Below are 13,229 nucleotides of genomic sequence, written 5' to 3'. Positions count from 1 at the left end.
CCACAGCCCAGCTCTGAACTGCCTTCCATGCCTGAGAAGCCAGAGGGCCAGGCCTGAGCTCAGAGCCCAGGAGGCCCGAGTAGGAAGGAATGCCCTGGAGGGGCCTTGGAGGGGCCTGGGCAGCGTCCTTCAGAGACAGCTCAAAATGGACTCCAACTCTCTGAGCTCTGTCCTGCACCCCCACTCACATGCTGCCTGCCTGAGATAGCCACTACGGCCCTACTGTGCTCCCTCCCAGAGCCGCGTCCACTCCACCTCTCAGAGCTGACCAAGGGACCACAGGAGGCTCTACTCTGACAAAGCCCCTTTCTTCAGCAGCTCTGAACCGTGTGCCTCAGGCACTGCCAGGCCTCTCTCACATTGCCAGAAATGTATCTCTGGCTTTCCTGGTCCAAGATGACTGTGCAAATTCTACAGCTCTGGCCCAAGGGTGCGGCTGTGTCTCTGTGTGACCTGCAGGAGGGATTGGGGCCACTCCAGCCAGCCACATGACGTGGTGGTTATTTCCTGGGGTTGCTACCTCAACACCAGGGTAACGCCTCCTTCCAGACATGCCCCACAGGGGGGCCCCATGGCAGCCCTCTAGCCGTGTCTGTGTCAGCCTGGACCTGGCTCTGCAGGAATGGGTGGTTCCAGAAAAACCCCACTACTGGGATATTTGCACAGAGGGCCCTGGGGGTCCTGTTCCTGATTGCGGACACACACTGTTAATAATCTAAATCTTTATGTGGTAATAAGTGAATAATAGCATATATGCATAGAATATGAAATCTATAAGTTAATAAATTATATTAGTAATCAGGCATAAATTATAAAGAATATCTGGGTAAATGCTGAAACTTCTAATTTAAACAAAGGATTAAGAAAAATAGTAATTTGTATATTTTGTCAACTTTGGCAGTAAATGATAGTAAATAAAGTGCACAGACATACTCTGTATTTTACTTTAAAAAAAACATTTTTTTAATGATTTTTACCCCAATTGTGATTATCAAAGTAGTGTCTTTATAAGGAAATGAGTGATTACTTTTATAACTGTAAAGTTGTGTAAATTTACTGGCATGTAAGTTTCAAAATAGGGCTGTGGATGTGGCTCAAGCGGTAGCGCGCTCGCCTGGCATGCGTGCGGCCTGGGTTCGATCCTCAGCACCACATACCAACAAAGATGTTGTGTCTGCCGAGAGCTAAAAAATAAATATTAAAAATTCTCAAAAAAAAAAGTTTCAAAATAAATTAAATAAACATGTGCTTTCAATACATTCTGAAAGAAATCAGTTCTATATCTCTTTTTTACATGTATCTGCCTTTAGAAGGTTCTTACTTATTTCCAAATGCTCATCAACAAATTATGCTTATGGAAGTTGTAATTTTCATTTAACACCCAAGTGGATGATTTAAAAATATGCTCATAGGAAAATTATACATTTTTTGATGTTCTACTAGAAGTAAGTTGTAATTCTTAAGCTAGAATGTAATTTATAAAACACTTAAATGGAACATAAAATAATTGCATGAAACATATCCAGATAGACACGTTTTAAACACACTTCCCACTGAATTGTAATCAATGTTGTATAAACGTAGACTAAGTTGTATATGAGAGACATCCATTCAGTTATACTGGCTATGGATATAATACTCTTGCAAAAATAAAAATCAGAGAATTTCTAGAAACGGAATATTACTTCATAAACAAAAGATAAAGTATTAGCCCATTCCACTTTACTCCATAAATGTTTATTTTTTAAATTAAAAAATACATGCATTTGGTGGTGGCTATTTTTCTTTTTTCTCATATAGTCACAAAGATTCATATTAGGATTCACTCTTCTTTGCATTTTCAACTACAGATATTTTCAAACTTTTATGGTACTCACAGCATTTAATAGAAACCCATGCTTCCAGTGAGATTACCTTAAGCGATCTAATTCCTGTCACCCAGCACGTCCTACTCTGCTCTTCTTCTACACAGAGCATTTTCAGGTCTCAGGGCCCTCCTGCTTTGTTAGGCTAGAAGGGCCACAGCATATTGTTTATCTTTAATGCATATTTTGAAGGTAACACTGGTTGAAATACAAGCCACTAAAATTCTCCTAAATATAAGAGAAAGCTGTCTCTTTTTTACAAGAAATTAAAAGAAACTCAAGCTTACCTAAAAGGCTGAGGCTTGCTTTATTGATCTATCAAAATATTAAGCCTGTACCTTAAAGCAGAATCGATAGTTAGTTGGTGCTCTGTTTCTTGTTTTTTTTTTTTTTTTGCCCGCCAGAGATACATAAATATCACTAGTGCCAAATTCGTTGAAAAACTGCAAATGCCGTGGTTCCTTAAAAAATACACAGGAGTGTTGAAATGAATACATGTTTTACAACATTTCTTTTTGTATGTTCATAATGTTACATAATGTATTCCTTGGGCAAACATTACCTAAATACAATTTCAATATAATATCACAAAAATAAAAGAAATTTTTAAAAAACGTATATCACTACACCCTTAAATAATCAGGAACTTGATACAGTTTTATTAAAATTGACAAGTGACAATTTCTTTATAATGTAACACATGCATATGTGCAGGCATACACACACACACATTCTATTTTAAACTCTCTATTCTCTTTATTCATCATTTTCAGGATTCAGAGAGAGAAGGTAGGAAACAATGACTTTTGAACACATTTTCCTAATCCAGGTTTCAAATTATGGTATCTCCATAAAGGTAAGAAGGTTGATTTGAGCTTCTGCAGCAGTTAGGAAAAAGGTGAAGGGGACTATGTGTCCTGCTTTATTAGACTACAACCACGCCTCATAGTTGTATACTATGTAATACACAGCAGGAAACAACCAGAAGGGTTGTGTGACTATCTTGCTTTACAAGAAGGAAGTTCGTATGGCTGAGCTCAGGGAAATTATCTGGCAGTGGACTGTGTCTGATTTTCAAAGCAAAGTGGAAACATGAACAGGTATTTCTTCTCTGGGAAATCTCTGAGATTTAGAACTGGTCATGGGAAATCACTGGGTCATATTATTCTGTGATAGGTTAATAACTTGGAGAAGTACTTAATTCTGAGGTTCAATGTATAATCAAAATTGGACAAAATACATCTGTTCTCTAAAACTTTGCCATTAGCAGTATGGTCTCAGACCAGGAAAATCTTTATCCTCTAGGATCTTTTTGAAAATGCAAAATATCAGGACCCACCCCAGACCCAGTGAATCAATATCTGCATTTTAATAACATCCCACTGATCCCATATGCACTAAATTTTAGTAGCAGTGTGTGTGTGGGTGTACGCACACACACACACACAGAATGAGAGAAAATATTCAGCAATATTAGCAACCTTATCCAAAGACAAAGAAATTTCATTGTCATTTATCAATAGGCGTTCTCAACTATGACAACTAGTAGAGCAAGAATTTATCTGTATGTCTCTGTTCTTAAGCACTTAAATCTAATGAATGACCATAGATCTTAAGACCATTGATGAATAAGACAGAAAAGAAAATAACAAAGATCTAGCATTGGGCTAATGGAAAAATGGGGAAAGAAGGAAAATGTACTCTTACTGTAATGTTTTTTAAAAAGTGTATTCCTTGATAGACACTGATTTGATAATAAAATATCTGATTTATATGAACATGGGATAAAACAATCCCTGTCCAGTGATGCTGTAGAAGTCAATATAACTCAATCATTCAAATTAAAGGAAAACAAAACTTGAGAAATACTGGAAGGCAGTAAGAAGCATGATGAGTCTTTTGTCTTGACCAATTTTTGTTCTTCTATTTAAGGCATAACACTACAAGCCTGGGTTGGCATGGTTAGCAGAACCTAAACATGTATGTGAGGGTATAAGGGAAGAGATGGAAAGATAGGTAGAGATTTCTCTGCAAATTTAAGACAGACACATCTCCATAATTTACAGTAGAGGTTATTAACTTCCAAACAGCTGTTACATCTTTACAAAGTGAAATCAATCAAACCTCCTCCTCGAGAAGGACAGGACACAGCCTCCATGCCAGGTAAAATGTTATATTTGATTTTAGATAATCTACACATTTTGTATCACAATCACTGAAGAGATCTAACATCCTCACATTTTTCCTTTGGCAGAGAACATAACGACATTTCCATATATCGACTGAAACATGAGCTAATTAAAAGAATATTGTGCACTGATGGATAGAAATGTCAGACCCTGAATCTTGTAGAAGGAACACGGCCTGTTCTGTTATATATTTAATGAGTGGGAGGGAAAGAAAATGAAGAGTAAAGTGAAAATAAAAGGGGATGTGGGTTTTAATGAGAGACCTGTTGAAGAAGTAAGAATATAGGAATTAAAGAGACATTATCACATCTTCCAGCAAGAATCACTGGGGTAAGAATGACATAAACATGATTGACTGGATTGAGAAGCCATTTCTCTCAGTCTTCCCTTCTTCCTCTTTTGCAATACTGTAGATTGGACCCAGTGCCTCATGCATGTTAAGCAAGTGCTCTTCCCCTGAGCTACAGGTCCAGCTCTAGAAGCCATTTTTTTTCTCATAAGTTTAAAGTAAAATGATAATCCCAGCAAACATTTGTTTAAAATATACCTATTATGTTACTGTATATAATAGAAACATTTAGGAAAAGAGCAGCCTCATTGAAATGGTTAAGATAGAGCTTAAAACCTTAATAATAAAAGTAGACAGTTATTCATTCTAACATTTTAATGTAAAAATTTGTAAACTAGTTTAAAATGCCCAAGAAAAGATAATCAGAGAATAATGGCTTCATCCTTCTTGAACTAAGATTACTGTTTCTTAGAGAGTGACTTCTAATGATTTTTTAATTGATTTTATTTCTTTCTTTATTTCTTTCTCCAGGAATATTTCTCTAAGAAGATTATTAACTGCTTCCTCTTCTTTTATATCAGCCTGGCCATGTGCCATTTAATATGGTAGCCATTCCTCTCTTCTCCCCAATGCTGTCCATTCCAAGTCAGATTCCACCACCTCCACTCTGGATTACTGAAATGATCTTCTAATGATCCATACCTCTGGTCAATTTCTCTCTCCCTCTTTCCTCCAGTATTTCCTCATTGCCTCCCCTATTTCTGACCCCTGTTTTTCTCTCTCCCTCTATCACTTTCTCTTTTTGATATCTTAAACTCCTCTCTGTGCCTATCTTAATTTTCTTAAGATACTCATTTGACCATTTCTCTCCCTTGTTAATGCTATTTCAATGGCTTTCTGTGGTGGGTTGAATGGTGGCTCTCCTGCCCCAAAAGAAATGTCCATATCCTAACCCTGGAAACTTTGAATGGGACCTTATTTGGGGAAAAAATAAAAAATAAATAGTCTTTGGAGATGGGGTTAAGATAAGGATCTCAAGATAAGATCATTCTAGATGATTCAGGTGGGCTTTAAACATAACTAGTATCCTTATAAGAGATACAAAAAATTAAAGAGAAGTCCAAGTAAAGACAAAGGCAGAGATTAGAGTTAGCCACAAGCCAAAGGTATACCTGGAGTTACAACTGGTCAAGACTAAGAATTTAAAAGGTCAAATGATGAGAATGGGGAAAAATTGTCAAATAAACAATAAATGAACATCTCCAGCACAAAAGAAGAATATGAGTTTGCAGATTGCATGTATATGCAGGCAATCAGGCAAGATTTAACAGACTTATTTCAACATACCTAGAAATGCAACAGGGGAAATTGCCAAACACAAATAATTATAAGTATAATTATTTCAGAGAAATGAAAGTTCATTCATAAAGAAGGAACAGTGTTGTCACTGACAATAACAAATTCATGAATACAAAATTAAAATACCCTCTTATGAAAATCTTCAAAGGAATATTACTTGAAAAATCTCAATGGATTGCACAAAATATCAACACTTATAAACCACAGACTATTAGTGGTCATAGACTATACATAGAAACATAGAATAGACAGTGCTAAAAGCTATGGAATATACACATGTCTAAGAGACCATATGTATGGGTGTGACTATCTCCACATGTATACCTATGTAATGGTGTGTATAGGTTTAACATACCAACAAACCAACACATCCATTATTCCCTGATCATAACATCATAAATTCTTCTAGGAATTTATCATCTCCATAAGGAAAGACAACAGCACACACAAAATAACTAAATAGTAATAAAGGACTCAGATGGGTGTACTAATTGTTTTGTTGATGTTGATGAAGAGAAGGTCAGAAGTGAGCAAGACCAGTCTTATGACTGGGATATGTGGAAAAGTTGTAGCTGGGCCCAATGTCACACTCCTGGAATCCCAGCAATTTGGGAGGCTGAGGCAGGAAAATTCCAAATTCAAGACCACCTTCAACAACTTAGCAAGACCCTAAGAACTTAGCAAGACCCTATCCCCCACAACAAAATATGAAACTGACTGTGGATATAGCTCAGTGGTACTGAACATTGAACATCCAATCTTTAGTTCCAAAAAGAAAGAAAAAAAGGTGGAGGTGCAGGGAGAAAATTAAAGGTATAATCTATGTTGGACCTCAAAACCTTCAGTCTTGGATAGAGAGAAAGGAGTAAATTCAGGGTGGGGAAAAATTAACAACATACGTGATACAGAAATAAGAGCATCCAGATATCCTCAAAGATGTATAGAAACTAGTTTAAAATAAAACTGAACAATTTTTAAACATATCATGATAAATCTTTAGAATACAAAAAATGTCACCACCTCCTGATATCAGGTAATAAAATCATAAATATAACAAAGTAAAAAGTCTGTTTTAATTTACAACTAATAATCTTACATAACATGTTACAGATACTTAATTTACCTTTGATGTTCCTTTAGTAGAAAAATATAAACCATATCTTCATAGAAGGATGTAAATTTTTTCCAGGATTTCTTTCCCTGTTCTTCTGCATGTAAGAAGCCATGGATTTCAGTATATGTGCTTGAACTTAGAAATATCCGGAAGAAAAAATTAGACTCTCCCCTAATATTATGGAAACAATGATTTTGTAGCCTTTTAGCAATCAAATGTAAGTATGAAAAACTGAACAATATCAATATCAAACATCAAAATTATAAACTAGTTGATTGTCTATTTGTAAAGCTGGATATCATCTATAGATTGAAGTCCTATACTTCTCATCCTTTCCCATGTTTTTTTTTTTTGTGTGTGTGTGTGAGTTGACAGGTTTACCTATTGATTTCCTTGTGTTATACCATAGAAGATTACAATCCTGATTCTATTATTAAAGACAAGAATTTGAGCCAACTTCACTTTGCTGATGAGAATACACAACCTCTTATCTTCCATAGTTCTGTCATGGGGCAGTATGGCAGGCTGGGTTTTTTCCAAAGAGGACTGCAACCATTTTTCCCATCCCATGTGTCCTTCTGCAATTGCATCTTGGCTTTAAACCATGAAAAGTCGGATTTTGTTTCTCCTTCCACCCTGAATCAGTGTAAGCCTATCACTGCTTGGACCAAAATAAAATTGTAGAAGTAACCCTTTGCCAGTTCTAGATATATCCTAGCCTGATGGCTTTCAAACCAACTTGACTTCTGCAAGTCAGATTCCACACAGGAAATGTGATTATCTGGAAATCCCCATGGGTGAGAAGCCCAGTGAAACTGGAAAAACTCTGGAAGATGAAACGCCTCACAGAAGGAGAAAGAGAGGACAGGAGTTGAGTGTCACAGAATGTGTGGTAAAAGGGACAGCTTAGAAGGGGACCTTGAATCTTCTCTAACCACTGAGTCAAAGAGATGAAGCAAACTCTTCTTAAATCCCTGCCCCTCAAAATGGTTGGCAAAATGCAGGTGGGTCCTTTAAACCATTAAGGTTTGGAAGATTGGGTTATACAGCAGTAATTAACTGAGATGGGGGCACACATTGGTCACAGAAAGGAGAATGGAAGGGAGTCACTCTGTGTGTATGGCCATGCTCAGTGTCCTTAGTAAGACACTGGAAGTGCATTAGTGTCTCATTAAAAGAAGAAAATAGAAATTCCTATGACTAAACAAATGGAAGAACTGAAATTAAGAGAAATTATTAACTACAAAATTGTACTTTATTTTTAAAGTCTATTCAGGGAAAGACCAATAGTACATATTTACATTTTTAAAATAATTTACTAAATGTTTTTTTAATTTAATCAGCTACAGATATTAATTAATTGACATGTAAAACAGGCAAGTAGTTTTTTTAGTTTGAGTGCTTTCCAAGTTATTAAACCAAACCAATTAATTTTTTTTATTGTTGGTCATTCAAAACATTACATAGTTCTTAATATATCATATTTCACAGTTTGATTCAATTGGGTTATGAACTCCCAATTTTGCCCCGTATACAGATTGCTGTATCACATCAGTTACCCTTCCATTGATTTACATATTGCCATTTAAATTTCAAAAAGAGAGTCATGGAGGTCACACTAGACAAAGAAGAAACCTTTTAAAAAGGGAAGACATTGCCTCAGTAGAGAGAAGAGGTCAGGGGCATATGCAGGACTATCTAATTCCAAAGCCTACAATTTTTCTTGGTTTTATAATTTAGCATCAAAGCAATATAACTATGTTAGAGGAGAATTTGGGAAAGGAGATAGAAGAAAACCTCCACCCCACCACCGAATCACAATACAATGGTGAAGCCTACAGGGAGCTGAGAGTTGGGAGTCCTGAGGTTGTCATTTACCCTAACATTCAGATGCAGGGGGGCTCTGTGTAACCCAGTGGCATAGAAGCAGCCTTCAGAAAAACATCTGGGGATTAATCATATTTCTAAAATATTCTGAAGTATGAAAATAAAGCATGCTCATATTGAAAATCCCACAGGAAACAAATCTATGGTAGATATGCCTGACTAATAGATTAAAATCATATTGTATTGGAAATACTAAAAGTGATCTTTATGAAATACCAGAGAATACTGAGTGAGTTCAGGAATGCCTAGAGCTTAACTTCAATCCTTATGAAGACATAGCTCAACATTAAACTGTGAAAAACAACTGCAGAGCTTCTGATACCAAATCTACCAATCTATCAAAATTAAAATAAACTGTTCATTTATTTTAATGACAATATATTAGGAAAATGCCCCCCCAAAATAACTGCTAGTTTGGAAGAAATGAATCTAACAGACACAAAAGTAAGGAGATTTTTAATTAGATAATCAACATTCATGATTCAGCTAAGAATATCTTACAATTCTATGCCAGTATTTCTGTCACAGCTATTACAGATGTTGGTATATGAAACAAATATATCTGAATATCCCTCCATTCATTTAATTGCTAAGTATTTTATCACAAATAGAATTGAAGGTGTTTATTATGAATGCTAATACTATGTATCTATTGATAAAATGTCTTCAATTTACTGAGAATTTTGATTTTTCAAAAGAATAACATAACTTATACACACATCAAAAAGCAAAACTCTAAAGTTTCCTTTCATAACGTACATTTTAAAATGTTTAAAATCATTTGACAACTGGCCAGAAGTGGGAAGAAAAATATTTTTAGGAGGATGTATTGATTTAGGGCATTCTTTACCCTGCTTTTTGCTTGGTTGGTTCTTTGTTTCTTTGTTTGGTTGGTTGGTTAGCTTTTTGCACCCCCCTCAAAAAAATTAAACATTCAACATGTCAAAATATGAGCATGCCTAATAAGGACCTAAAATTTTTCCATTATTATGTGATTTCTTACATATTTTAATGAAAATATATATTTACTTGTAAAATTTGTGTTGGTGATATTTCACCATTGGTTTCAGTTGCAAAAGACACCATATGCTCTGGAAAAAAAATACTGGCAAAAAATAAAGGATAAATTATCGCTAAACCTATGCTAGAAAAGTTTGAATTATGACCAGTATAGAATCTAAAGCAGAAGATCCTTAAGCCAATGTATCTAAAATCCACATTAAGTGCTTCTGAAAATGCTGGTCCTTGGACTGTACCCTCAGGCATCTTCCCAGGTAGAGTTGGGCCCAGATGACAATGATGCAGAGAGATGCTCCGACCTGGAGTCATAGGACACTGCCCTCAAGTTGACAATGAGCTTGTTCCCACATCTTATCCCAAAACCCTCCAACTACTCTACCAGGTACGAAAAGACTACTGACCCATTTTACAAAATCAAGGCTCACAAAAGTCAAGGGCAAAAGCTGTACCCAGGTTCACAGTCAAGAACATAGGGAAACCAGGACTCAGTGTGGGAACTAAAAGTCCAATTCTTTCCACCTACTGTTTTTACAAACTTGTTTAATCATAAAATTCACCCACAGCAGTTGTTTAAAATAGAAATTCCCAGACGTCATTCCTGGAGTTTCTGATTCCATAGGTCTGGCCAGGTCTTGGAGTCTGTGTTTTTAATAAGTACTGGGACTCCTTTAGGTAAATTTTATGAACAGACAAGTTTGAAAAAATATATTCTACTATATTTCCTCTAGGACAGGGTTTTTCAACAGCAGTTCTATTAACATTTTATCTAATAATCCTGTGTTGTGGGGCTGTCCTGAGCCTTAGAGGATGTTCAGCAGAATTCAAACTTTGCCCACTTTGGCACTGCTCCTGCTGACCCCCACCCCACCCCCAGTCCTACAACCAAAACTGTATCCAGATATTGTCAGATCACCCAGTTGAACCATTGGCTCCAACTATACAAAGTGAATGTCTCATCTTATTTAAATTACAAATAATAATAATAATAATAATAATAAAACAGAAATGAGCATCAAACCATATTTCTTTAAATACAACTTTTAAATTCTAGCTTTTAATAAAGATTTGCAACAAGAAAACACTTTTCCTTCAAATCTATTTAATTTTTGTTAGAACTCTTATTTTCTTTGTCAAAGATCATCCCATTATGTTTCTATTAATAGGTTAAAATAAAAGAGAATGTAAGAGATCTTTCAGGGTTTGAAAATATTCTATTATGGTGTGTATCATATATTTTTCATAAAGGATCATTTCAATCCAATTATCCAAAACTTCGTGTAAAAATATGCTACTGCTGCAGAGACAAAAACAATTTAAACTAATGAGCCTAGAGGCTATTCTGACTTCTCTAGATCCCTAGTCTTCATTAGAATGTGACATACATTTATTTTCTTTTAAAGAGAATTACAATGAAAGTAGTATTTGCTATATAATATGCTACTCTTTATCTCATTTCTATTTAGGTCAAAAATTATTTCACTAAAAACAAAATAATTTGAAGCATCAAGATTTATGTCAAACTTAAATTTCTGGCTAAGCTATACATTCCCAATAATTACCAATCTATTTTTGTTTTAGAAAATTTCTTACTTAAGTTTCCTAAATATTGTGAAAAGAACTTAAAACTACATTTTGGAATACATTTGAGGACATATAATAATTTATCTCAAAGTCAAATGTACAGTTGCTTTGTCTAGTTTTCCTCTAAGGCAAGGAAAAAGCAATAATGCCTCCAAAGTAGGTTTACCTATATTTTTTAAGTTAAATGACTAAATGCATCTCAATTGAGATTCTGCAAGTAAGGCTAAAGAAATGTTTTATATGTGTCTGAAATTCTTGTATCATGGTGACTAATCATTTTTAGAATAAGAAATGTGAGTATAATTTTAAAGGGCCAGAATCACTAAATGGAACTGTATTTTATTGATAGTGACCATATTCTTCATGTAAAATTTAACTGATTCATTTGATTTTCACTGACTGTTAATGGAGATTTCACTTTCCATTGGCTTTTTAAAGAATTCATAATTTTTTCCTAAAGTACAGCTTATTTTCTTCTTCCATTCCCCAGTTAGACAGAACTTCAGTCACCCACTCATGGTCTTCTAGTGTTCTTTCTGTGAAGAATGCTTCAGTGAATATGTTAACAGATAAACAGACACACACACAAATAACTATACAAACATTTAGAATAGATTTTGTATACATGTCTCATATGCATAGAAAATTTCAACTCAATTCCTAAATATCCAGATTGATAAAAATTCCTCATCAATTTTGAATTAGTAATTCAATTTTTATACCAAAGCAGTCATCTGAAAAGAAAAATTTCATATCACAATGTACATTTTGCTAATTCTCAATTTCCTTTTATTGCTATGCAAATTATGATATAAATTTAATAACAAACTGCATTAAGATACAAGAGCTATTCTTCCTCCAACTCATCATGGTGCCAAAATTAAAATATTTGTTTCAGGGTTGAACAATTCACCTCATTAAGGGATGAAGAATTTTGACAGATTCAACACACATTTAAGAGGCATAATCTGGATAGATGAGAAAAAAATTAAAATAGATGCTTTAAAAATAAAATGTTAATGAAAGTAAATACAGATTTTTTAAAGAACCTCAATTCCTTATGGTACTTTGTACTTTCAAAACTAATATTAAGGAAAACATATCTTGTATTAACAATAAAGATAATTAGGTAAGGGGGGAAAGCACTGGGTAGAAAAGACACTTGAATTATTGAAGCAATGGCAACTTAAATAGGTAAAACATAATACCAAATTCCTATTTCAATAAGAAATTGTAATGGTGTTCATATATTATTATTTATAATAGCCTCAAACTGGAAGTTACCTGAAAGTCTAGTTATTTGCATATGAATATGACGTGAAAATAAATAAGTTGTATAAAAGCATTCCCAGAAACGTGGATTAATTTTAGAAACATTAAGTGAAAGAAGTCAGGCCCAAATAGTATATGCTGCATGATTCCACTTACATAGATTCAAAACAGGAAAAATTATTCTATGGTGCCAGAAATGTGAACAATGCCAATACAGGATAAATGAGGCATGCAGGGAACCACTGGGGTAAGGTCAGTGCTGTATTTCTTGATCTGGGTGTTGATTACCTAGCTACATGGCACTCTCTGAGAAGTCACAGAGTTATCCACGTTGGCTTGCTCACTTTTCTTTATGTGTGTCATAATTCCATAAAACATTGGGGGAAAAATGTAACTGTAAAATTATTAATGCAAAAGAGGAAACGGAGAACAGCCAACAAAAGAATAAGAGATTCTCTGCTTTTTTAGTATTTCTAGGACCTTTTTGAAAAGTATCTATGCCTCAGAAATTCAACACTCAGTAGTGATCTGTGACCTACTGGACCTAAACCCTTGAAAGTAATGCCATCCTTAAATAGAAGCTTATTCATCTGAAAAGAAATTCTTGACAGAGTACTCAATGAATATGGATGAGTTTGAGTTAAGTGTATATC

At 34.8% G+C, this 13,229-nt stretch overlaps 1 pseudogene; it reads right to left on the bottom strand.

The window, feature by feature from the left end:
• Positions 1-521: 521 nt before the first annotated feature.
• LOC144372524 (growth factor receptor-bound protein 14-like) overlaps positions 522-13,229 on the bottom strand; it is a 30,851-nt pseudogene continuing 18,143 nt past the window's right edge.

This window comes from Ictidomys tridecemlineatus, unplaced genomic scaffold, assembly GCF_052094955.1.
Source record: "Ictidomys tridecemlineatus isolate mIctTri1 unplaced genomic scaffold, mIctTri1.hap1 Scaffold_113, whole genome shotgun sequence".
NCBI classification, from domain to species: domain Eukaryota; kingdom Metazoa; phylum Chordata; class Mammalia; order Rodentia; family Sciuridae; genus Ictidomys; species Ictidomys tridecemlineatus.
Note: the sequence above shows the minus strand (reverse complement) of the source record. Positions and strands in the feature narration are given on the sequence as shown.